The 23,811-nt window shown below is 36.6% G+C and overlaps 1 protein-coding gene across 1 annotated transcript in view; it reads right to left on the bottom strand.

The window, feature by feature from the left end:
* Nucleotides 1–23,811, bottom strand: part of PLCXD3 (phosphatidylinositol specific phospholipase C X domain containing 3) — a 186,189-nt gene that overhangs the window by 2,709 nt on the left and 159,669 nt on the right. The window lies entirely within an intron of this gene.

Raw genomic sequence — 23,811 nt, 5'->3', positions numbered from 1 at the left:
CTGCAAACCTCACCACAGAGGGCTACAGTATTCTGTATCTCCAAGGAAATTTGAAAGGCAGTCTAGGTCTTAAGAACTGCAACTCTTAGGCAACTCCATACTGAGACATCAGCTTGGGTAATCAAGGGAGTGCTGGCATCACCTCTCCCCTAAACCAGGCTGCATAGCTTATGGTTGTAAAAGAGATCCTTTTCTTCCACTTGGGAGAAGAGGGGGAAGAATGGTGAGGACTTTGTGTTGCCTCTTGGATACCAGCTCAGCCACAGCAGGATAGGGCACCAGTCAGAGTCATGAAGTCCCCGTTCCAGGCCCTAACTCCCAGATGACATTTCTAGACACACCCTGGGCCAGAAGGGAACTCATTGCCTTGAAGAAAAGGATGTAGACCTACCAGCATTCATCACCTGCTAACTGAAGAGCCCTTGGCCCCAAATAACCAGCAGAGATATCCGGGTACTACATCTTGGGTCTTGGGTGAACCTCTGAGACTTGCTGGCAAGTAAGACTCAGCCCATTACTAGCTATGGTGGCTGTGGGACAAAACTGCTTCTTGTTGAGAAAAGTGGAGGGAAAAGTAAAGGGGACTTTGTCTTGCACCTTAGGTACCAACACTGCCATGGTGGGTAGAGCACCAAGCAGACTTTTAGAGTCCCCGATTCCAGGACTTGACTGTTGGATGACATTTCTGGACCTGCCCAGGGTCAGAGGGGAGCCCAGTGCCCTGAAAGGTGAGTCCCCACCTAGGCAGCATCCACCAGAAGCAGACTTAAGAGATCTTGGACCTTAAGGGAACATCAGTGGTAGTCTGGAAGTACTCATCATGACTACGGTGGTGGTGGCTATACGATGAGGCTCCTGTACCTTTGGAAAGGACAGGGAAGAGTGGTAAGGACTGTGTCTTGTGTTTTTAGTGCCAGTTCAGCTGTAATACAATAAGATACCAGATATATTTCTAAGGGTTTTGGCTCTACTTCCTGACTCCAGATGGCATTTCTGGACCCACCCAGGGCTTGGGGAACCTTGCCATCCTGAAAGGAAGGATACAGACCTGACTGGCTTTGCCACCTGCTGATTGTTCAGCCCCAGGTCCTTGAGAAATCATACACAGTAGCCAGGGACTGGTTACAGCAGGGCCTGCATGAGAGCCAGTGCTTTGCTGGCTTCAGGTATGACCCAGCACAGTCATAGTGGTGGTGGCCACAGAGGTGCTTGTTTCATTCCGTCCCCAGGTTTACGTGGTTCAAAATGGAGCAGGAGACTCTGTATGTTTGGAAAGAAGTAAGGAAAGAGAACAAATCTCTGCCTGGTAACTTAGAGAATTCTCCCATATCTGGACTGAAACCATCAAGGTGATACCTCTGTAAGTCGTCAAGAATCACAGCATTTCTGGTCTTGGGGTGCCCCTTAAAGTAGACACAGCTTAGATCACAAAACCCAAGTCTTTTCAAATTTCCAGAAGGCGTCCCTGAGAAGGATGGCTACAAAAAAGCTCAGACAGAAAAGACTAGAATAAATACCTAACTCTTCAATGTCCAGACACTGAAGAATATCTAACTTACATCAACACCGTCTGGGGAAATGTGACCTCACCAAATGAACTAAATAAGGCACCAGGGACCAATCCTGGATAAACAGAGATATGTGACCTTTCAGATGAAGAACTCAAAGCAGCTGTGTTGAGGAAACTCAAATAAGTTCAAAATAACACAAAGAAGGAATTCAGAATTCTATCAGATAAATTCAACGAAGATATTAAAATAATTAAAAAGAGTCAAGCAGAAATTTTCTGGAGCTGAAAAGTGCAATTTATATACTAAAGAATGCATCACAGTCATTTAATAGCAGAATGGATCAAGCAGAAGAAATAGTGACCTTGAAGACAGGGTATTTGAAAATATATAGAGGAGACAAAAGAAAAAAGAATAAAAACAATGAAGCATGCCTACAGGATGCAGAAAATAGGCTCATAAGGGCAAATCTAAGAGTTATTGACCTTAAATAAGTGAAAAAGAAAGACATAAGGGTAGAATATTTATTCAAAGAAATAATAACAGAGAACTTTCCAAAATTAGAGAAAGATATTAATATCCAAACACAAGAAGATCAGGAGAGCATGACATGACATATTTAAGGTGCTGAAAGGAAGAAAACCTTTTACCCTAGAGTGGGATATCTAGCAAAAATATCCTTCGAGAAATAAAGACTTTCCCAAACAAAAGCTGAGGGATTTCATCAATACAAGACCCATCCCACAAGAAATGTTAAAGAGAGTACTTCAATCAAAAAGAAAAGGTCATTAATGAGCAATAAATAATCAGTCGAAGGTACAAAACTTATTGGTAATGGTAAGTACACAGAAAAACAAAGAATATTATAACGCCGTCACTGTGGTAAGTAAACTACTTTTATCCTCAGTAGGAAGACTAAACAATGAACCAATCAAAAATAAAAACTACAACAAATTTTCAAGACACAGTCAGTACAATAAAATATAAGTAGAAACAACAAAATGTTTAAAAGTTGGGGGATGAAGTTAAGGCATATTTTTATTAGTTTACTTTTTGTTTGTTTACTTATACAAATAGTGTTAAGTGATCAACTTAAAATAATGATAGTATTTGCAAACCTCCTGGTAAACTAAAACCAAAAACATGCAATGGATACACAAAAAATAAGAAGCAAGAACTAAATTCTCTCACCAGGGAAAATCATCTTCACTAGAGGAAGACAGGCAGAAAAAGAAAAAAGGAAGAGAAGACCACAACACAACCAGAAGACACATAACAAAATGGTAGGAGTAAGTCCTTACCTATCAATAATAACATTGAATGTAAATGAACTAAACTCTCCAATCAAAAGACATAGCCTGGCTTAATGGATGAGAAAACAAGACCCAGTGATCTATTGCCTACAGGAAACACATGTGACCTGTAAAGACATACATAGATTAAAAATAAAGGACTGGAAAAAGATACTCCACACCAATGGAAACAAACAAACAGAAAAAAAGCAGGAGTTGCTATACTTATATCAGACAAAATAAATTTCAAGACAAAAACTGTAAAATGAGACAAATAATGTCACTGTGCCATGATAAAGGGTTCAATTTGGCAAGAGTATATAATAATCGTAAATATATATGCAGTCAACACTAGAGCACCCAGATACATACAATAAATATTTTTAGAGCTAAAGAAAGAAATAGGACCTAATACAATAATAGCCAGCGACCTCAACACCCTACTTTCAGTACTGAACAGATCTTCCAGATAGAAAATCAACAAAGAAACATCAGACTTAATCTGCAGTATAGACCAAATGGATCTAATGGATATTTACAGAACATTTCATCCAAGAGCTACAGGATACACATTTTTTTCCTCAGCACATGGATCATTCTCAAGGATAGACCATATTTTAGGTCACAAAACATCTTAAAACATTCAAAACAATCTAAATATCAAACATCTTCTCTGACCACAATTGGGATATAACTAGAAATTAATGACGAGAGGAATTTTGGGAGTTATACAAATGCATAGAAATTAAACAATATGCTCCTGAATGACCAGTGGGTCAATGAAGACATTAAGAAGGAAATTGAAAAATGTCTTGAAACAAATAATAATGGAAACACAACACCCCAAATCCTATGGGATACAGCAAAAGCAGTACTAAGAAGGAAGTTTATAGCTACAAGTGCCTATGTCCCAAAAGAGAAAAAAGCTTCAAATAAACAACCTAATGATGCATCTTAAAGAACTGGAAAACCAAGAGCAAACCAAACCCAAAATTAGTAGAAGAAAAGAAATAATAAAGATCAGAGTGGTAATAGATGCAATTGAAATGAAAAAAATACAAAAGATCAAGAAAACAAAAATGTCAGTTGTTGAAAAGCACAATGGACAAACCTTTAACCATACTAAGAAAAAAAAAGAAGATAGAAATAAATAAATAAAATCAGAAATGGAAAAAGAGATATTACAACTGACACTGCAGAAATTCAAAAGATCATTAGTGGCTACCACGAGCAAATACATGCCAATAAATAGGAAGACCTAGAAGAAGTGAACAAATTCCTAGACACATAAAACCTACCAAGATTGAACTAGGAAAAAAATAAAAATCTGAACAGACCAATAACAAGTAATGAGATCAAAGCCATAATAAAAAGTCTCCCAGTAAAGAAAATCCTGAGACCTGATGACTTCACTGCTGAATAATTCCACCAAACATTTAAAGAAAAACTAATAGCAATTCTACCCTAATCATTTTGAAAAATAGAGAAGGAGGGAATATTTCCAAAATCACTCTGTGAGGCCAGTATTACTCTGACACTAAAACCAAAGACGCATCTAAAAAAAGAAAAAAAAGAAAACTACAAACCAATATCACCGATGAATATTGATGTAAAAATTCTTAACAAAATACTAGCAAACTTAATTCAGCAATATATTAGAAAGACGATTCATCATGACCAATTGGGATTTATCTGTGGAATGCAAGGGTGGTTCGACATATGTAAATCAATTAATGTGATACATCATATCCACAGAAAGAAGAATGAAAACCATATGATCATCTCAATTGATGCTGAAAAAGCATTTGATAGAAGTCAACATCCCTTCATCATAAAAAATATTTTAAAAAGCTGGGGATAGAATGAACATATCTCAACATAATAAAAACCATATACAACAGACCCACAGGTAGTATCATACTGAATGAGGAAAAACTAGAAGCTTTTCCTCTAAAATCTGGTCCATGACAAGGATGCCCACTGTCACTGCTGTTATTCAAAATAGTACTGGAATTTCTAGCTAGACCAGTCAGAAAGAGAAAGATATAAAATGCTTGCAAACTGAAAAGAAAGAAGTCAAATGTTCCTCGTTTGCAGATGATATGATCTTATATTTGGAAAAACATAAAGACTCTGTAAGAAAACAAAACTGATAAACAAATTCAGTAAATTTGCAGTATCCAAAGTCAACATACAAAAATCAGTAGCATTTCTGTATGCCAACAGTGAACAATGTGAAAAAGGAATAAAATAAGCAATCCCATTTATGATAGCCACACATAAAATTAAGTACCTAGGAATTAACCAAAAAAAAGTGAAAGATCTCTATAATGAAATCTATAAAACACTGATGAAAGAGGACACCAAAAAAAATGAAAAAATATTCCATGTTCATGGATTGAAAGAATCAATACTGTTAAAATGTCCATACTACTCAAAGCAATCTACAGATTCAATGCAATCTCTATCAAAATACTAATGATATTCTTCACAGAAATAGAAAAATCAACTCTAAAATTTATGTAGAACCACAAAAGATCTGGCATAGCCAAAGTTATCCTAAACAAAAAGAACAAAACTGGAAGAATCACATTACTTTAAATTATCCTGCAGAGAAATAGTAACGAACACAGCATGGCACTGGCATAAAAATGGACACATAGACCAACAGAAAAGAATAAATACAGAAGCAAATTCACACATTTATGGTGAACTCATTTTTGACAAATGTGCCACAAACATACACTAGGGAAAAGACAGTATCTTCAATAATGGTGCTGGGAAAATTGGATATCCATATGCAAAAGGATAAAACTTGGCCACTATCTCTCACATCTCACCATATACAAAAATCAGATCAAAATGGATTAAAGACTTAAATCTAAGACCTCAAACTATGAAACTACTATAAGAAAATTTTGGGGAAAATCTCCAGGACATTGGTCTGGGCAAAAATTTCTTGAGCAATACCCTATAAGCACAGGCAACCAAACCAAACATGGACAAATGGGAATCACATCAAATTAAAAGGGTTCTGCACAGCAAAGGATACAATCAACAAAAAGAAGAGACAACCCACAGAATGGGAGAAAAATATCTTCAATCTACCCATTTGACAAGAGATTAATAACCAGGATATATAAGGAATTTGAATAACTTTATAGAATAAAAGCTAATTATCTAATTAAAAGATGGGCAAAAGATTTGAACAGACATTTATCAAAAGAAGATATACAAATGGCAAACAGACATATGAACAGAGGCTCAACATCATTGATTATCAGAGAGATGAAAATCATGTCATCCAAGTTAAAATGGTTTATATCCAGAAACAGGCAATAACAAATGCTGGAGAGGACATGGAGAAAAGGGAACCATTGTATACTGTTGGTGGGAATGTACATTAGTACAACCACTATGGAGAACAGTTTGGAGGTTCTTCAAAAAACTGAAAATCGAGCTACCACATGATCCAGCAATCCCACTGCTGAGTATATACACAAAAGAGAGAAAATCAGTATATTGAAGAGATATCTGCACTCCTATGTTTGTTGCAGCACTGTTTGTAATACCTAAGATTTGGAAGCAACTTAAATGTTCATCAGCAGATGACTGGATAAAGAAAATGTGCCTGGGTTTGGTGGCTCACCCCAGCATTTTGGGAGGCTGAAGTGGGCAGATCATGAGATAGAGGCCATCCTGGCCAATATGGTGAAACCCCGTCTCTATTAAAATACAAAAAATTAGCTGGGCGTGGTGGTGCACACCTGTAGTCCCAGCTACTCAGGAGGCTGAGGCAAGGGAATTGCTTGAACCCGGGAGGCAGAGGTTTCAGTGAGCCAAGATCGCACCGCTGCACTTCAGCCTAGAGACAGAGCGAGACTCTGTATCAAAAAAAAAAAAAAAAAAAAAAAAAGAAAATGTGGTACATATACACAATGGAGTACTATTCAGCCATAAAAAGGAGTAAGGTTCAGTCATTTGCAACAACATGCATGGAACCGGAGATCATTATATTAAGTGAAATAAGCCAGGTCCAGAAAGACAAGTATAACATGTTGTCACTTACTTGTGGGATCTAAAAATCAAAACATTGAACTCATGGACACAGAATGTAGAAGGATGGTTACCAGAGGCTGGGAAGCATAGTGGGAGAGCTATGGAGGAGGCAGGGGTAGTTAATAAGTATAAAAAAAAAAGTTAGAAAGAAGAAATAAGATCTGCTATTTGATAAAGCACAACAGGGTGACTATAGTCAATAATAACTATACGTTTTAAAATAAAGAGTGTAATTGGATTGTTTGCAACTCAATGGATAAATGCTTGAGGAAATGGATACCTCATTCTTCACGGTAAGCTTATTTCACATTGCATGCCTTTATCAATACATCTAATGTACTCATAAATATATACACCTACTGTATACCCACAAAAATTAAAAATAAAAGGGAAAGAAACATATAGTAACTGAAAACTGTTAGCTGGTGGAATACTATGATTAGATTAGTGATTTAGAGATTAGTTTGCCTTCAGTGTAGACAAGTGATGGGAGAGAGAAATACTAGGGGCAGAAATCGCAATTAGGAGCTGCTGAAGTAATCCAGACCAGGGATAGTGCTTGCTTGTATTGCAGTAGCAGCAGTATATCTGAAAGATACCTGAAATCTATATGTCATCTAAAATGACATCTGATATGAAATTGGATGTAGAAGGAGAGGAAGAAAGAGGCCATGAATTATGCCTAGATTTCTAACAGTATTCTGGCAGGTGGACATCATTCACTCATCCTGGAAAGATGGGAGCGAAGGCTTTCCAGCAGGCATGATAAATTCAGTCTGATACATGTTGATTTTGAGGTGACTTTGGAAAACATGAGTTGAGATCTCAAGTTGCAGGTTAGTACAGGTCTGATATGCAGGACAGAGAGCTGGCCAGAAGTCACCACAAACAGAATAGTTGGAGCTGTGAAAGTGGATAAAATCATTTAGATTTTGAGGAGGAGGAAAAAAGAGAAAAAATCAGAAGCATTTAAGGGATGGGCAGGAAAATGGATTCCATAGAAGGCAAGCAGAAGTAGACATAGAAGTAGGAGGAAAATCAGGAGCATATAGTATCATGAAAATCAAGAAAAGAAGGAAGCCATGCTCCTTTTGGAAACTAAGAAGAGCTGAGTGAGATGGAAGCAGGGAGTGCGATAAATGTGCATTTCCCCAGGTCTCAGAAAGTATATCTAGTCTAAAGAAATTCAACCCATTCAGACAACACTGGGTCAATGGCCTTGAGCTACACTATTCCCTGGCTAGTACCTTAAAAATCCTGATCCATAAGTTCAGCATATACATTTCCCTGTGAGACCCAGATATAGGAGGACTCAGTTGTTTCTAAAAGAGCATAATGTGGACCTAAATGGCCCAATGCCTTTAGAAAACAGAGTAGCAGGTGGAGACATTTGATCCCCACAGCAATGGTTTTAAAAGATAATTCTATCTTAAAAGGGACAGTCTGAATCCCTGGAGCACAGACATGAGTGTATTCAAGTTCATTAGAACGACAGATACTGTGGCAGTATGTGTGCAGCCACTCTGGTTGAACCCAGAACTTCCTCTTCTGGCCTTGCTAGAACAGATGAAGTGGCTCTGCTGTGCCTGTGGCATCACCTTTGCATATACGAGAAGACCAACGCTCTTTGGAAATAGTATCACAGCCAGTGTATTTCCTGGGAAGAATGATTTTTCAACAGACTCACTCACCTTGAGAGGTGAAAGGCAGAGTAGATAAGCGTGATGCTAAGGCCAGTGTTGATTCTGTATTAGCCTTAACTGAGTAGCTTCTTCAGCAGATCCCTTGGGTACTAGGTAATGGGAGGTTCCTGAGCAACCAAATTCACATCTCAGAACCGTGATCATCACAGAAACAGCTCCTCAGATGCCGTCTGTTACTCAGAAGTTAAAATATCAAGGCCTGAATTTAGAATAACTAATTGTTATCTCCACAGGGAGAGGTTAGGAGAACAGAAAAGTGTTCTTTTTTGTTTCCCCATAAAATAGATTGCTTTGAGAATTGATGAAACATTGTTTCAAAATAACTTGTAGTCCTTAGATGAAATATGAATATTACATTTAAAATATCATTCCTCTGAGTCATGGGAATATTTCTATTTTCTGTTCAGGCATACTTTCCTAAAGTCAATATGATACCAGAGACAAAACAAGCAATAATGCCAAGTTAAACCTCAAATACTTAGATAGTGTCAAGTAGAATTATATTAAACAAAGAGACTCACCATACTGGATTAAAACTAGCAAATGCTACTGGAGTTACAACAATTATTTAGAATAGCATTTCTTAATCTTTTATCATTATTACCTCCCAAGGAGCTTTTTTGAATATTGTTTTCCTATTTGTCTCCCTCATCCATGAAATTTTAATACTACAGATATATTGTATAACTGTTTATATGTCTGTGTTTTACATGTGAAAAGAAAAAAAAAGTTTGCTGTCTAAAGAACCAATTATTGTTGTTGTTGTTGTTTGCCATTGATAATGTATGATGTACAGCTAATTAGGACATTGCTAGTTATACTTGGTGTTGGACAGGTAGTAAGAATGAACTGAAAGATGACTCTGGTGGTAATAAAATGCCATCAATGTAACAGTTTTTATGGTATGAGACAGTCTTAGTTTGTTTGGGGCTGCTATAGCAAAATACCATAACCTGGGTAGTATATAAACAACAGAAACTTATTTCTCAAAGTTTTGGAGTCTTGGAAGTCCAAGATCAATGTGCTAGTAGATTTGGTGTTTGGTGAGGGCTCCTTTCTTGATTCATAAATGGAGTTTTCTCACTGTATTTTCACATGGTGGAAGGGCAAACAAGATCCCACATGCCTCTTTAATAAGGGCACTAATCTCATTCATGGGGACTCTGCCTCACAACCTAATCACCTTCCAAAGGCCTCACTTCTTAATGCCATCATCTTGAAGGTTAGGATTTCAACATATGAATTTGGGGAGACACAAACATCACAGCAAAGAAAAACTGGTTAAACTTTATTTAAATCACCTATCTTTCTGTACCTCCATTCATCCATCTATGCATTCATCTAACAAAGATGTATTGTGCATCAGTGGTGCTACTTGTAACTCCCTAGGGCCATTTCAGAGTTTAGACTTTCCTCATCTCTCTTGGAGAGATGTTGCCACAGTCTTGTGCCTATGTTCCTTTTTTGTGTGTTTTCTACACTACAGTCAGGACAATGTTCCTCAAATTAATTTGAGCATTATTATTCCTCTTCATGAACAACTACAAATTCATCTCTCACCTGTAAGATATACCTAACTCTTCAGCAGTGTGTATGAGTTTTTCCTATCTCCGCCATATCAGCTGCCATCTCCTCCTCAACTTCATTCATTGCTACTTCCTGTTCATTTGTTCTCCAGTGATACTGAAATGCTTGTATTTTTCCCCAAACATGCCCTGCCTGTTTTTTCAGGCCTGTCTTCTTCCAATACCCTTCTTGGCCAATTGCTCCCTACCCTTTAAGATTTAGCCTGGGCATTATCTCAACCCCTCCCATCCAAATCTGAGTGAAGATCCTTTTTTTTTTTATGCTTTATGCCTCTTCAGCATAGTTTTGTGAGTGTACATAGCACATAACATTATGATTATCCATTTCCTTGCCAATTTCTACCAATACCTGCCCATTAAAATATCATATTATATTCATTAATACATTCCCTGTACCTACTACAATCCCTAGGACCCAAAGAGAAAACAACACATTCATTGAACTCCAATTTCCTGGGCTCAGGTGGCTCAAAGTTTAAGAAGCAAAATAGGCGTAAACCCACCATGACAATATGATGTGGTACAATAGAAGTGGGCATAGAATTCTATGGAAGCACAGTAGATAAAATCATTCATTTTACTTGGGAGAAATTAAGGAGGAATTTAAGGACCATTTAACAAAATAGAGGCTATTTGAACTTGGTCATGCCTAGGCACTCGTAAGATAAAGAGAAAGGAGTTCCAAAGAAATTGAAGGAAGGTATCGTAAGAAAAGGGAACAGCACATGCAAAAGCATATGGGCATGAAAGAGATGATGCAACTAGGAAGGACATGGGGACCAGAGAGCAGGGGCCCTGGAGGTGTAGGGGGACTGACTGCAGTTGAGAAGAAGCAGAAAAAGTGTTTGGCCAAATCGTTAAGGACTTCCTTTGACATGTTGTGGAGTCTAAGCTTGACTTTATATGTAAATAAAGATTTGTCCAACTAAAGAAACTTTTAAAAAATTTTCTCATACAAAGTAAAATATAATATTAATTCCATTCAAAGGCTCCTAAGACATTGAAACTTGTATTTTCTTCACCTATAAATAAAGAGCTCATTGTCTTCCTTTGAAACTTCTCAGATTGCTGTGAGAGTCTAAAAAAGCCTTAATTCATTCATATTACTCCTACCTTTCCTTATAGCCAAGATGTTGCTAGTGGAAATTTTAATATTATCCACGAGTATCATGAAGGAAAATATTTCTAAGTGAGTTATGTAATCTTAAGAGATAATTAAATTCCCTTTGAATTTGTATATTAACATTTTAACATCTATTTATAGAATGGTCTACTTTAGTATAGAAAGTTGTGATTATATAGTTACTGTGATGTCGTCTTATAAATGTCCCCCAACCATTCTTTAATCTTTCTTTTCATTAGATGTTGACTTTTTTCTTTTTTAGAGACAGTGTCTCACTCTATCACCCATGCTGCAGTGCAGTGGCCTAGTCATATTTCACTGTAACCTCGAACTCCTGGACTCAAGTGATCCTCCTGCCTCAGCCTCCCAAAGAGCTGGGATTATAGGCCTGAGCCACTGTGCTTGGCAGATGCTGGATTTATAGTGTGGATTAGACTCTGATTGCTTGCTAGACCTCACTGACTACCAGGAAAATCATTTCAAGATAAATGAAATTTAAAAAACATTCATAGCACTATTGTCAGTTCTAGAGCAAGACTGTTTCTATTCGTGTTTTAGCTCCATTTATTATGAGCAAGTTGGTTATCACTCTAAGCCTTAGTTTTGCCATCTATAAAGTGGGCATAATAATGAGGATTAAATTAGTTAGTACATGTAGAATGATGAGAAGAGTGCTTGTCTCTCTGTAGTGGTGTTGCATTCAATAATCACCGAGTGACAGCCTGTCAATTCACTGCTTCAGTAGGGGATTCTGAGAGCTGGGAATTAACACCTGGGCATAATACAGTTGTGATATAAAATGAGTCTGCAGGATTTCTTTCCAACTTTCACAATTTCAAAGACAGAAAAGAGGGGGATAATAACGTCCTGGTGCTGTCAGACAAGACTGGTGATGAGGCATTTGGGGAAGAATTCTTGAAATGGCTTTGTTTCCTGGGCACGTAATTGTGGCAAATATCTGAATATCCTTTTCCCATTGCAGTATCTAAAGTAAGTTGGTACAACAGCAGTTCCCAAATTTGGCATGTGAAGTCTCAAAGCCCCTCTGGAATGTGAAGCTCCTCTGAGGCAAGGCATCTTCAAACTGATTACAGGATTCTTAGAAGAGAAACAGGGAAGGCTACAGGAATCAGAAAACCTCCCTCCTCCAAAGAAGCCACAGGAGTGAAGAGATATGAGAACCAGAGGTTGTCTTCTGATATACTGACATTAAGAACTGGTTTTAAAAAGATTTAAAGAAAAATATTTAAGAGTTGGAAGTGCCGAGGAGTTCTTTTGCAGGTCATATCTATTGAGTTCAGTAACCCCCAATGTGCTGACCTTGACTTGTTATTTCATGTCAATCTCCTGCTTTGGATGTTTCAATTACCTCTCAGTGCTTTTAGGACAAAGGTAAAAATGCTTAACTGGCCTACAGGGCCCTGAACAATGGCCACTAGAGGTTTCTTCAGTTTCATCTCTTGTCATTCTCTCCATCAGTGAATGCTAGCCATGTTATCAGTCTTGCTCATTTTGACTAGTCTAATTTTCCCCCAGGGAAACTTCTGGTTTGTTTTTTTTTGTTATTTTGTTTTGTTTTGTTTTTCCAAAGATGCTTTATCTTCCCTGCCCCGTCACTTGGTGTTAAAAGAGAAATTTCACTTCTGGTCCTGACTAGACTAATGTACTTTCATCTTTCAGGTGAAAGTTTAAATGTCGCTTCTTCAAAACACTAGTCAGAATTGTAATTGTATTTATGCGTTTGATCAATGTCTGTCTCCCCAACTAGCCTGTAAGCTCTTTGAGGGCTGTTTTCCCACTGTTGTAGCCTCAGTGTTTAGCACAGTGTATGGCACAGACTAAGGACTCAGTAAATATTTGCTGAATAAATGAACAGGCTTTTCTTTTAGAAACAAGGTTTACTTTTAGAACAGAAGTATATGCAGTAACATAATTCATAAAAATGCTACTTAGTATTCCTCATTGTGGCTACTGCCACAGATTTTAGTTTATGGACTCTGCTTTTTTGCTGAATAAAAGTAATTTTTTAAAAAAAAATTTTATAAATTTTATAAATTTTCAAACTGACCACTCAATTTGAAAGGTGCCTTTCCTTGCATTATACATGTAGTGTCAGGAGGTTCTGTGTTAATGATAATGAAAGCAGTAATCATCACCATCTTTATAAGATTAAAGTTTATTAGAATTAAATATTTTATATAATCAGATGTATTTAATCTAATTTATTATATATTAATTATTTATTATATTATAGTTGATTATCATTTTAGAATTAAATTTATTAGAAATGTATTATAAATTCATGTCAAATTCTTATTTAAGTATATGTGTTTATGTATATATAATAGCTTTGTAACAATTGTATTTCATATATGCTACTTCTCTAACACTTCTAAACTTATATTTTATAGTTATAGATGAACAATTGTGGATAATAAAACATTTGTGTCTTTTAATGAATTTGTTTTGAATACATTTAATTTTCAATGAAGTATATCTTTTATTGAAGGAAATAAATTTCCAAAATCAATTCATTAATTTTTCCGGAACTCTCTGATGCACTGGGGGATAAAGATTATAATAAAAATGTCAGTGCCTTGTGACTGCCCGTCCCAAACCCAGACTCAGAAATGAAGCCTTCATTGATCTGCAAAGTTTAAAATAATGATCATGGATCTGTCTTCCTTTGAGCAACTGAGCCCCCACAGACCAACTAATTAAAGTCAAGTGTGACAGATTTTCAGATATGTTTTCTTGTCCATATGGTCATTTCTGAAAGTTTGGAAATTTCACTTGAAAATGTAAACAAGAGAATGACAACATGAAAAGAAACTCTTGCCCAAAAGGTTAGTATTCCATGCACTGAAGCATTCAGTGATAAAAGGCAGGGTCTTTGCGTCAATAGGTTAAAACAATGGTGACGGGTTCAGAATAACCTCAGGTAGACAAATATATCTCATAAATCATAGCATCTGTAAACACAAGGCTTATGGGTTTTGCTAAATTCATCTCTGTGTAGGAAGCAGCATATCTGATTTATGTCTGATGAAAACAGTTCATTTAAAAAATATTTTTCCCCTAAAATTACACTCAGAGAAATAATTAAGTCATATGAATTATCTGGAAAACAATGCTCTAACAAACAAGTCTTGAACTTTTAGGTGACCTGGGCTTTCCTGAATAGGGCTAAAGTCCTCCTAAGTCTTACTATGTCCTTCATTATGTATTTTCAGAACTAAGTTATCGTAACTATTTAGTTGTAAAACAGAAAGTAATTAAAGGCACAGCTAAAGAAAACATTAATCTGAATTTTCCCCTTGTCCCTGCAAAAGGAAAAGGTCCCCTCACCTTGACTTTCCCAGATTCTCAAAGCAAAACATGCCATCCGTTTCCTTTGATAATGACAACAGCAGCCCTTTTTTTTGTTGTGGCAAGGAAAACCATTAAAAATCCATTTTCAATTAAAATAAGTTCATATAAACTACAAGAAAAATGGTGTTTAAGAGTTCATAAAATGTACTCTGTCCTCAGACTCATCGTTTGCTCCAAGTCAGGGTTTCAGAATGAGTCACAAACCTTGCCAGGAGACAGAATGTGAGCACAGCCAGCCCTTGATGGGGGCCTCCTGGTGTGCAAGGACTATTTTGTCTTCTAGTTTTCCAGGGGAATGAAAGAATAAAGAAAGCTTTGCAATTTTTAAACAAAGAGACCCTTCTGTGTATTAATAAGATTTTGATTGCCAGGAGACAGACAATGGGTTTTCTTTCAAGGGCAGAGTCTCAATATAATGAACTCTTCCGTGTGGCATCAAGTGTTCTCACTTCACAGTCTCTCCCTCGGCACAAATAGCCCCTCACTCAGTGCAAATGCACAGGGAATTTGGGTGCTCAAAGCTCAAAAGCAATTTACCTTCCTCAAAGCAGACAGTTTCTATTGCTAGTCCTGTCCTTCCTTTCCCCTCTTTGGAAAAATTTCCATTTGATAAGAAAGAGCTGTGATGAAAGGAAATTTCTGATTTTGCTTGGAACAAATATCTCAAGGACTATCTAGGTTTATCCTTTGGCTGTCAGTGGTTAAATCCACTTGAGAGTTCTGGATCTAGTACTATTAGAGGCAGTAACATTGAAAGCCACAACAGAAATCAATTACCCATAATCCATAGTCACGTGAGTGAACAAAAATGCTACTTCACTGTTGGCAGGATCGTTTTATCAATCCAGGTTTAGTATTGACTACCTATTGTTGATTGGAAGTTCTAGTGTATTCTGTATGTCTTTAATTTTAGCAATGGGAAAATAAAGTATTACTTTAAAATATGCATTTATTAAGAAGAGAAGGGCTTTGTGGGGAGAAATAGGGAAATAGGTCCTTGATGGTAAGACCCTGGAAACTGCTGGTCTCCATGGCATTCATACATATGCTCATACTGTCAACAAGTGTTTAGTGAGTTCCTATCATGTGGCATTTGTTGGGGGTGGATGAATCAGATGTGGTCCCTGCCTTGACTATGGGACTAGTTCCAGAATTACTTGAAATCCTACAAACAGAAATTGCTGAATTGCTCTGAATAGCCTTGCATGGAAACACTGGAAAAGGAGATGTCCATAAAGCCTCTTTTGGCTTCATGAACTAGCTATTTGTCTCTTTATTGGCACACATTCCAATTCTAAAGGAAATATTCCATGGACTCTCACAAATTCATAAGACTAAATAAAAACTACTCCCCAAGGACTCATAAGCTAAGTGAGTATTTATCGACTTGTAGTGGACTCCCTCCAATCGATGCAGAAAGATCAAGAGCTTTGGAATCAGACAGAGTCATATTTGAGTTATAATAACATGCGGCCCTTGGAAGGTTATTTAACCTCCCCAGTTCTCATCTTCCTCATTGTATAATGACAATAATAATAGTAACACTTCATAGTGTTTTTGTAACAATAAAATGAAATAATACATTATAGATAGGTGGTATGGCATAGAGGTTAAGAGTGAAGATTTTGGAGCAGAGTGTCTGAATTCAAATCCTGGGTAGAGCAGAGTGTCTGAATTCAAATCCTGGGTAAGTCACTTATGTAAGAGAATAATAAAAGTGAATAGTAAATTAAATGAAATAAAGCATATAAAATTTAGATTTATACCCAAGAGATAAGAACTCAATGAAGGTTAATTGTTACTCCATTATTAGTGTTAATACTTCAAGTGCTTAGCACATAGACAGTAAATACATGTAGTTACATTCATTTTTTCTAGTTTTGGGTGACTTCAAGGCAGGTGACTGAACTCTCTATTCATTCAGGTGTTTAGTGAATGCTTGTGATGAGCCTCCCAGAGCTTCCCTTCCAGATGGAGAGTGCTCATTCTTCTAGCTTCTGAAAGTGTTGTTGGCTGTCAATTCCCAACTAAGTTTCTGTCTGAGAATTGACCTCAGCAAAAGAAAGCCACCTCACTCAATGCCACACATGCTCTTTGGAATAACTTGTATGCAATGACTGATGTCTGGGGAAGGCTGGGAGGACAAATCTGAAGATTTCCCCCAGCTCTAGAGCTTCCTGTAGTCTTGGCTGAGGTCTTTGTTCTTACTGCATCACAGTCCAATTTCTTCCTCTACATAGTTCTGTTTCCTGTACTCTCCCATAGGTGCTGATCCCAAAAGAACTCCAGAGTAACCCTTCTGCACACAAATCTTGGCGTCTTAGAGTCTGCTTTCTGGGAAACCCGACCTACAAGTATAATCTAGATGGCAGGAAATTCTGTGATCATAAAATCTGTCCTTTTGCCAGAGTAAGAATTAAGAGTGGCCTCTGACAAACTTCATAAGGGAGAAAAATTAAAACTACATTTTCATTTCCAAAATGCCACTGGGGTGGGTTTTCAGCTGCTTTTAGGGTGTTTAGTGATGGTCAACCAAAAGAAACTGCATTTATGCTTAGGCAGTGTACTGTACTTACCCACGTGGGTATCTCTACTTCCTCTGGCAAAGGTGAAAGGCCATCAGAACTAGATGACTTATTGTCAGTGACCACAGAGTCTTAACCTCATCCAGGATTTCCCTCTGGATACCATGAAGCTATGAATAATATACAAAAGGCTCAGAAAATCTAAAGATACCCCTCAGAAAAAGTTTGTGATGGGCACTTAATGGGAGACTTTTCCAGTCCAAATTGCCCAGCAGAAGCTGGAGGATATTGATTACATCATCAGGGCTTTTTGTGTATAGTACTTTGTTAAGCTTCATGTCCCCAGTGCATCCTTTCCAAGATAAATGTAATTATAGCATCCAAATTTGAGTTTGATTTTTTTTTTAAAGCCAAATTCAGAAATTTCACTTTCTTTAGAGAAAATGCTAACAGGCAGAATGAATGAATATAAGTAGAATTTAATTTGATCAAAACATCCCAGGTGCTAATATGTCAATGTGTCTTTGGACACTTGCAATCACACGTAATAATCAGAGGTGATTTTTTTGTTTTTATCCCCTTTAATCAGTGACAACTGCAGCTGCAAAGTATAGAGAAAATATGTCATCTGTTCTGCAAGAAAATAATATTCATTATGTTGTTAATTCTATAATTTCCTCCTGACGGTGGCCTTATGAAGTCAGAATCTTTTAACAGTACCATCAGGGAGAGAAATTTTAAGTCAATTGATCTGAGTTAGAAGAGTATTTCCCATGGTGTCATCTCTTCATTATATCTTTGGGAAATCATATTACCTGACACTTTCCTAAATTGTTTGACCATGTTAACATTTTAAAGATAATTCCTAGGAACTTAGTAATGTACAATAAATATTGTCAACCCATAGAGGTGCCACATATGTGTCTTAATTTGTAATACATTCTTCCTCTTCCTTGTATATTTTCTCATTGCCATGTTTAGAAAAGTCTTAGAGAATATCAGGTTTGAAGATGTCTTTAAGACATTTATAAAGTAATGATATTCTCTACAAAAATGTTTCCTGAATTAAATTCCATGGAACAATGCTTCATGACAGATTAAAGATGTGCCTAAAACAAAAGATTTTCTTGGCCACATAAGTTCAGGGAATGTTGAAGCCTCTTTGATGTTCACAATACACAAAATAGCATATCGAGACCATTATCATATTAAGAACATTGAAATGTCCTGAAGTTAAGGATTTATTTCCCTGTTTTTAAATTGGAAAACAAATTTATTTGACCTGAGAATAGCCCTGCCACTAGGGCCCCTACTAACATGAGTGCATGCATGTGCACACACACACACAAATCACCAATGACATCTAGTGGACCCAGTGTTCTACAGAACACTGTTGAAAATTTTGCAGTTTCTTTTCAAGGGGCTTAACTTGAGCATCCTTTTCAGGGGCTCAACTCTAACATATGTTTTAGGGGCTTGGAATTCTCATAGCCTCCCTCTCACTATTACAAGTTTCTTTCTGACCACCCACTATATCTACTTAGGTTCATGTAAAACAAGTGTATTCATCTTCAACATGATATTCCTTAAATATTTGAAAATAATTGATATTTCCCTAACCCCACCATCTGTATCTTCCCTTATTCTTCTTAAATACCCTCACTTACTTTCCTTGATTTTTCAGCTTGGAATCCTGTTATTGTCCTTGTCACTCTTTTCTGAGTGCTCCACTTTGTCTATACTTCCTCTAAAAAGGGTAACTGGAAAATAATGCAATATTCTCACTTGGGTGTAAAGTGTAATAGAGTATTTCCACCCTCATTCTGGTTCTTTTATTATGGTCAAAGATTATTTTGGCTATTTTTTGTTAATGTTTCCGAGTAGTTTCATGATCACCTTTTTCCTGGAATTCTTTCATGGCTTCTTCTGCAGTGAGTGGCAGGTATTAGGCAGTATTAGAGGAAGGGGTAGGGAAGAAGTTGCTGTACCTCTGAAACAGTCAACAGTAGTTTGCTAGCATATATATTCTTCTCCCTCTTTAGCTCAGAGAATCTCCTCTCTGCTTCCAAAGAAGATATGAAGCATGCAGAAGCTGAGATCCCACCAGAACTGCAAGAAAAGTCCTCAAGAGTGATCTGAGGCTAGATAGTGGTCAGAAACTAAGGAATGGGAGCAGAGGAGAAACATGAAAATTTGGATCCTCTAGGACGTAGCTCCAGCTGGTAGTAGGAATGGTGCTGCCAGGGGATAATAGCCATCTGAGTAAGTCTGTTCTGACTTGCTTTAGAGTGAATATGTCAATGGATACAGAGAAATCGTACTATTTTGTTTTTCAAAAATTGGAATCACTGATGTATGTGACTAGTTGGTCATGTAAATTATCTGCCTAACTGACTGAGTCTGTACTTATCAAATACAGAAGCAGCGTTTCCAGGGTGACAAAATGACAGTAGTGTTGCCCTTTCTCAGGGCTTGTGCTCACTTTAGCTTTAATTAAGTCGTTGATTGCCTAGCTATTGATTCCAATATACGTCATAGAATATGTTATATGGAAGAGAAGCGTTATTAACAACTTGGTATGGTTGTATTCTAGGGAAGCATTTGAAAATGTCATCCTAAAGGAACCCTTGCTATACTTTTGTCTTAAATCTTCCTTCACGTTAATCTATAATGCTATAAAAATGACCTTAGAAAGATGAATTAAAATGCCTCCTCATAATCATATGCAGTGCTGGGTTATTTCAAGAGAGATTTGCAGGGATACGTCTTTAAAAGTTGCTTATAGGATTTATTCTAGATGGAACAAAAGGAAAGACACTCGCCATAGAGATGCCAGAGGAGCCTTCGGTCAGGCACATGGAGAGGTGTTGAGAATTCAGATAAATGGCTATATGTGTGTGTGTATGTTTCTGGAATCTCAGTTAACCTCTAAAGTTATATAGATTCACACCTACAATTGCATTAACTGCATGCCTTTATATAGATGCTGCTGTCCTGGGTCCTTCTCTCAGCAATGCCTCTATTAGATAATCAGCAGCAGTTTTATTCACAGAATGAGGGAACCAGCATTCACTAGTCTCTTTTTATTAGAGCATTTTTCTACACTGAATTTTGCAACTCACTGCATATAGTATCCCTAAAAACAGATAACATGATACTGTGAAATGACTAATTAAATAGCTAATGTACTGAAATATCAAAATTATCCTAGAGGCAACAAAATATATTAGTTTCATCAATTAACTAAAAGTTGTAAAAATAAATGGAATGCCGTGCATTCTCAGTTTCTCTGCCCTAGACCAGAAGAACAATTTGAAAAATCCCATTATTCTTCACCACTCCAGACTGGAAAATTTTCTTTCCATAGCTGGGGTTCAAATTTGGAAGACACCCACCAAGGGAAGTTGGTGGTGAGCTAGACAACGACACTAGAGATGGCCATGGTCTCTGATGACTGCGTGCATCAGTTGCTCATCACTTTTACCAACACTGACCCCGAGGACAGGCCAAGGCAAGGAAAGAGTCTTCTCCAAAGCAGTTAAAGTCTCTCAGGCAGAACTGTTTAGAGGGATAGTGCTACTTTCAAGTGAAAGAATGAATACTTTCCAACTCAAAGTTGCAGTCAGCAGGATAGAACCTAAAGAATTTTGTTGCTAATTTTATTGGGAACTCATGTCCCACTGGAAGTCATTAAGTGGACGTTATTTGAAAATATTTTTAATTGTGTGACTTTTTAGCTACTAATAATAGAATGTATTTTATAACAGGTCTTACTCTTGGCATTGAGTTACATTTTAGCAGATGAAAAAGTTTTGATATTAAAGAAGTACAAATATTTGTTAATATCCCACCAAAGTAAGGTATTCTAAATAAATGTAAAAAAATGTTGCTGACAAAATACTTGCCAGTTTTTAAAGTTGCTCTATTTCTAATGACAAAAGTTTATAATGTTGATTTATTTTCTTAGCTATATTAAACCAGTATATCTAGTGGAATTCAGTGAAAAACCAAACTAATACCATATATAGTTGACTGAAGAATTATGAATACTTGATTCTAAACTGGGCTGTATCACCGATGGAGTATGTATGGAAGAGAGCACCATCAATATCCCATGTCTACACTGCCATGCTAATGTCCAGAATGGACAGCTTCCTAGCTAACTCTGCGAAGTCATTCTTGAAACCAGGACTGTGACTCCACCTAAACCATGTCTACAAATTGCTGATCCTTTCTGTGCAACATGCAGCATGAAAATACATCATTCTACCTCATGATTAATAGGAAGCTTACATATAATCATGACTATCAATACTCATGCAAATTTCAAAGTGCCACGCAAATTTCAAAGTGCCCTACAAATGTAAGTTGTTCCAAATAAATTAATGATTTTGGATTATGTAAACTGGAAATAGTCCTGTCCCTCCGCTGAACTTTTTACTTGTAAATGGAATTGGTTGCCATTGGGTTTATAATGTTTACCTGTTTGCAATATTACCTGTTGTGGCTATGAATCATTCCTCTTACCTTATAAGAGGTCATAAAGGGTGGGTGATGGGTAAATAGGCAAGGCCATGGTAGAAAAGAAAGGTTTTATCACTTATTTTTACATCTCTTGGAATCTACCCGTGTTGCTAATCTCAAATAACTTAAATCTGAAATGAAAGTTGTCATCTAGTTATTATGTACCCATTGCTTATAAGCTGTGATGCCATCATACTGTTTAGGTGCCAAACAACTCACCTGGATTACAAAGGAGCCCATTCCTAGCCATGTTTTATCTCTCAAGATGTGAATCCACAATAAGACATTTCCACCATCTACAAGAAGGCTTTGTTCCAATAGTTGTAAAAAATGAGACTGGATCATACGGCTGTGATCTAGTGAGCTCCTGCCTGCTCATCTTTCTATTTAGGGATAAATCTGGGTAACTGGGAAAGGATTTGTTACTTTTGGAAATGAACACAGGAGTATGCAGATGTGATTTTCAGGACACTGTGGCCTATAGGGTATCCATATACCCTTTAATTGATCAAGATATTATCAACTCAGAGTATCCTACTTTGGAATTCCTCTAATGATGCCACAGTTTTTGTTCAATCCAGTTATACCAAATGGTTGCTGCCTGCCAGGCACTGTGTTATGCAACAGAGGTGCTGTTTTAGATGTTGAAGAGTGAGCCCAGAAAAGTGTGTGTAAAGAGAGACTAAACTTTCTAGTTTAATCTACAAAGTCTGAGCATATGTTCAGGAAATAGTACTGATTTCACCATTGGCGCAATAATTAGATTTTATTGACTCTGTTTCCCAAACTTGTTAACAATGGAAGAGAAACTGTGGGCCTCAAAGCAGCTGAGGCCAAAAGGCAGTTTGGTGATTAAAATGAAGGTTCACAAATGATATCTTCTTGGACATATAAAATTGTGCAGCTGAGTACCTTCCAAAACTGAAAATGTACAGAATGCTTTGTAAATTTAGTGTGGGTATTTTATTACCACTTCACTATCTCATTCTTTATCTAGGTTTAGTAGTATATCAATGTATTGAGTCAATATAATTTTTGTAGGAGAAATCTCAAAACAGAAGCAAAATCTCCAAATGCAGCATAGAATATTAGTAGAAAAGGAGGAGCTAATTCATTCCAAAATTTAAAAACTATAAGAGTTTATAACATACTTAGCTATTTCAATAAGCTGAAAATACTTGCTTCACAATTTGAAAAATATAATCAATGATGCCTCTATTTTTGTGGTGGGGATACGCCTTGTATCTAAGAAGGTTGATTTCTAGACAAAAGCAAGAATAATGGATTGGTCCTAGAAGTCTACAGTTCTCAAAGCTAACAAATCAGCATCTTCAAAAATCTACTTTTTTGAATACAAATACACAGTGGGTATAGATTTTCTTTTCATTAGAAAAATGTAAAAGTTTAATGATAAATAACATTATCATCCACAAAACTGTGTTATCAAACCTGCTGCAACTTCGCACAAGCATAGGATCCTTAGAGCTAAACCTAGGTAGCTCCACCTTTTCCTGTTCTGGCTCCTTACCCATTTTAGGCTTCTAAGTAAATGAGTACATGAGGACCACTTTGTTCACCACAATGATAATAGAAAATTGAATGAAAGATATTAAAATTATGATTTTTTCCTTCAAGTGTAATAGCATTTTTATGCAATTTGAAATTTTTATATTTACTTGAAACCTAGTTGTTTTGCTTCAAAAATCTCTTTTACATAAATAGAAAAATAATCAATCCAAAGCCAAAGAAATCATCCATGTACTTGGTGAATATATTGAAAATGAATTACTACTAGGCAAAAGGAAAATTGTTTGCTTATATGCAAAGTAAGTAACTTCTTTTTGGCTAAAATAAATGGTCCATTCAGTACTAAAATCAGTCAAAATTTTTAACCCCAACAGGTGATTTCACATGTACTACTACTAAAATCACAAACTTACTTTGTGTCTACATCTTGAACTTTGGATTGAAATAATTTAAAGTCATAACAGTGTCTAGACTGAGAACGTTTGTAGTTACAAAGAAAATCCAATATACTTAAACCTGAAGAAAACAGAGAATATCATCAGCTAGAAGAGAATTCTGATATTTTTTCTGATCTTAATGAAAACGTGGTTTA

This window comes from Chlorocebus sabaeus, chromosome 4, assembly GCF_047675955.1.
Source record: "Chlorocebus sabaeus isolate Y175 chromosome 4, mChlSab1.0.hap1, whole genome shotgun sequence".
Lineage (NCBI taxonomy): Eukaryota > Metazoa > Chordata > Mammalia > Primates > Cercopithecidae > Chlorocebus > Chlorocebus sabaeus.
This window is presented reverse-complemented; position numbering and strand designations above follow the sequence as displayed.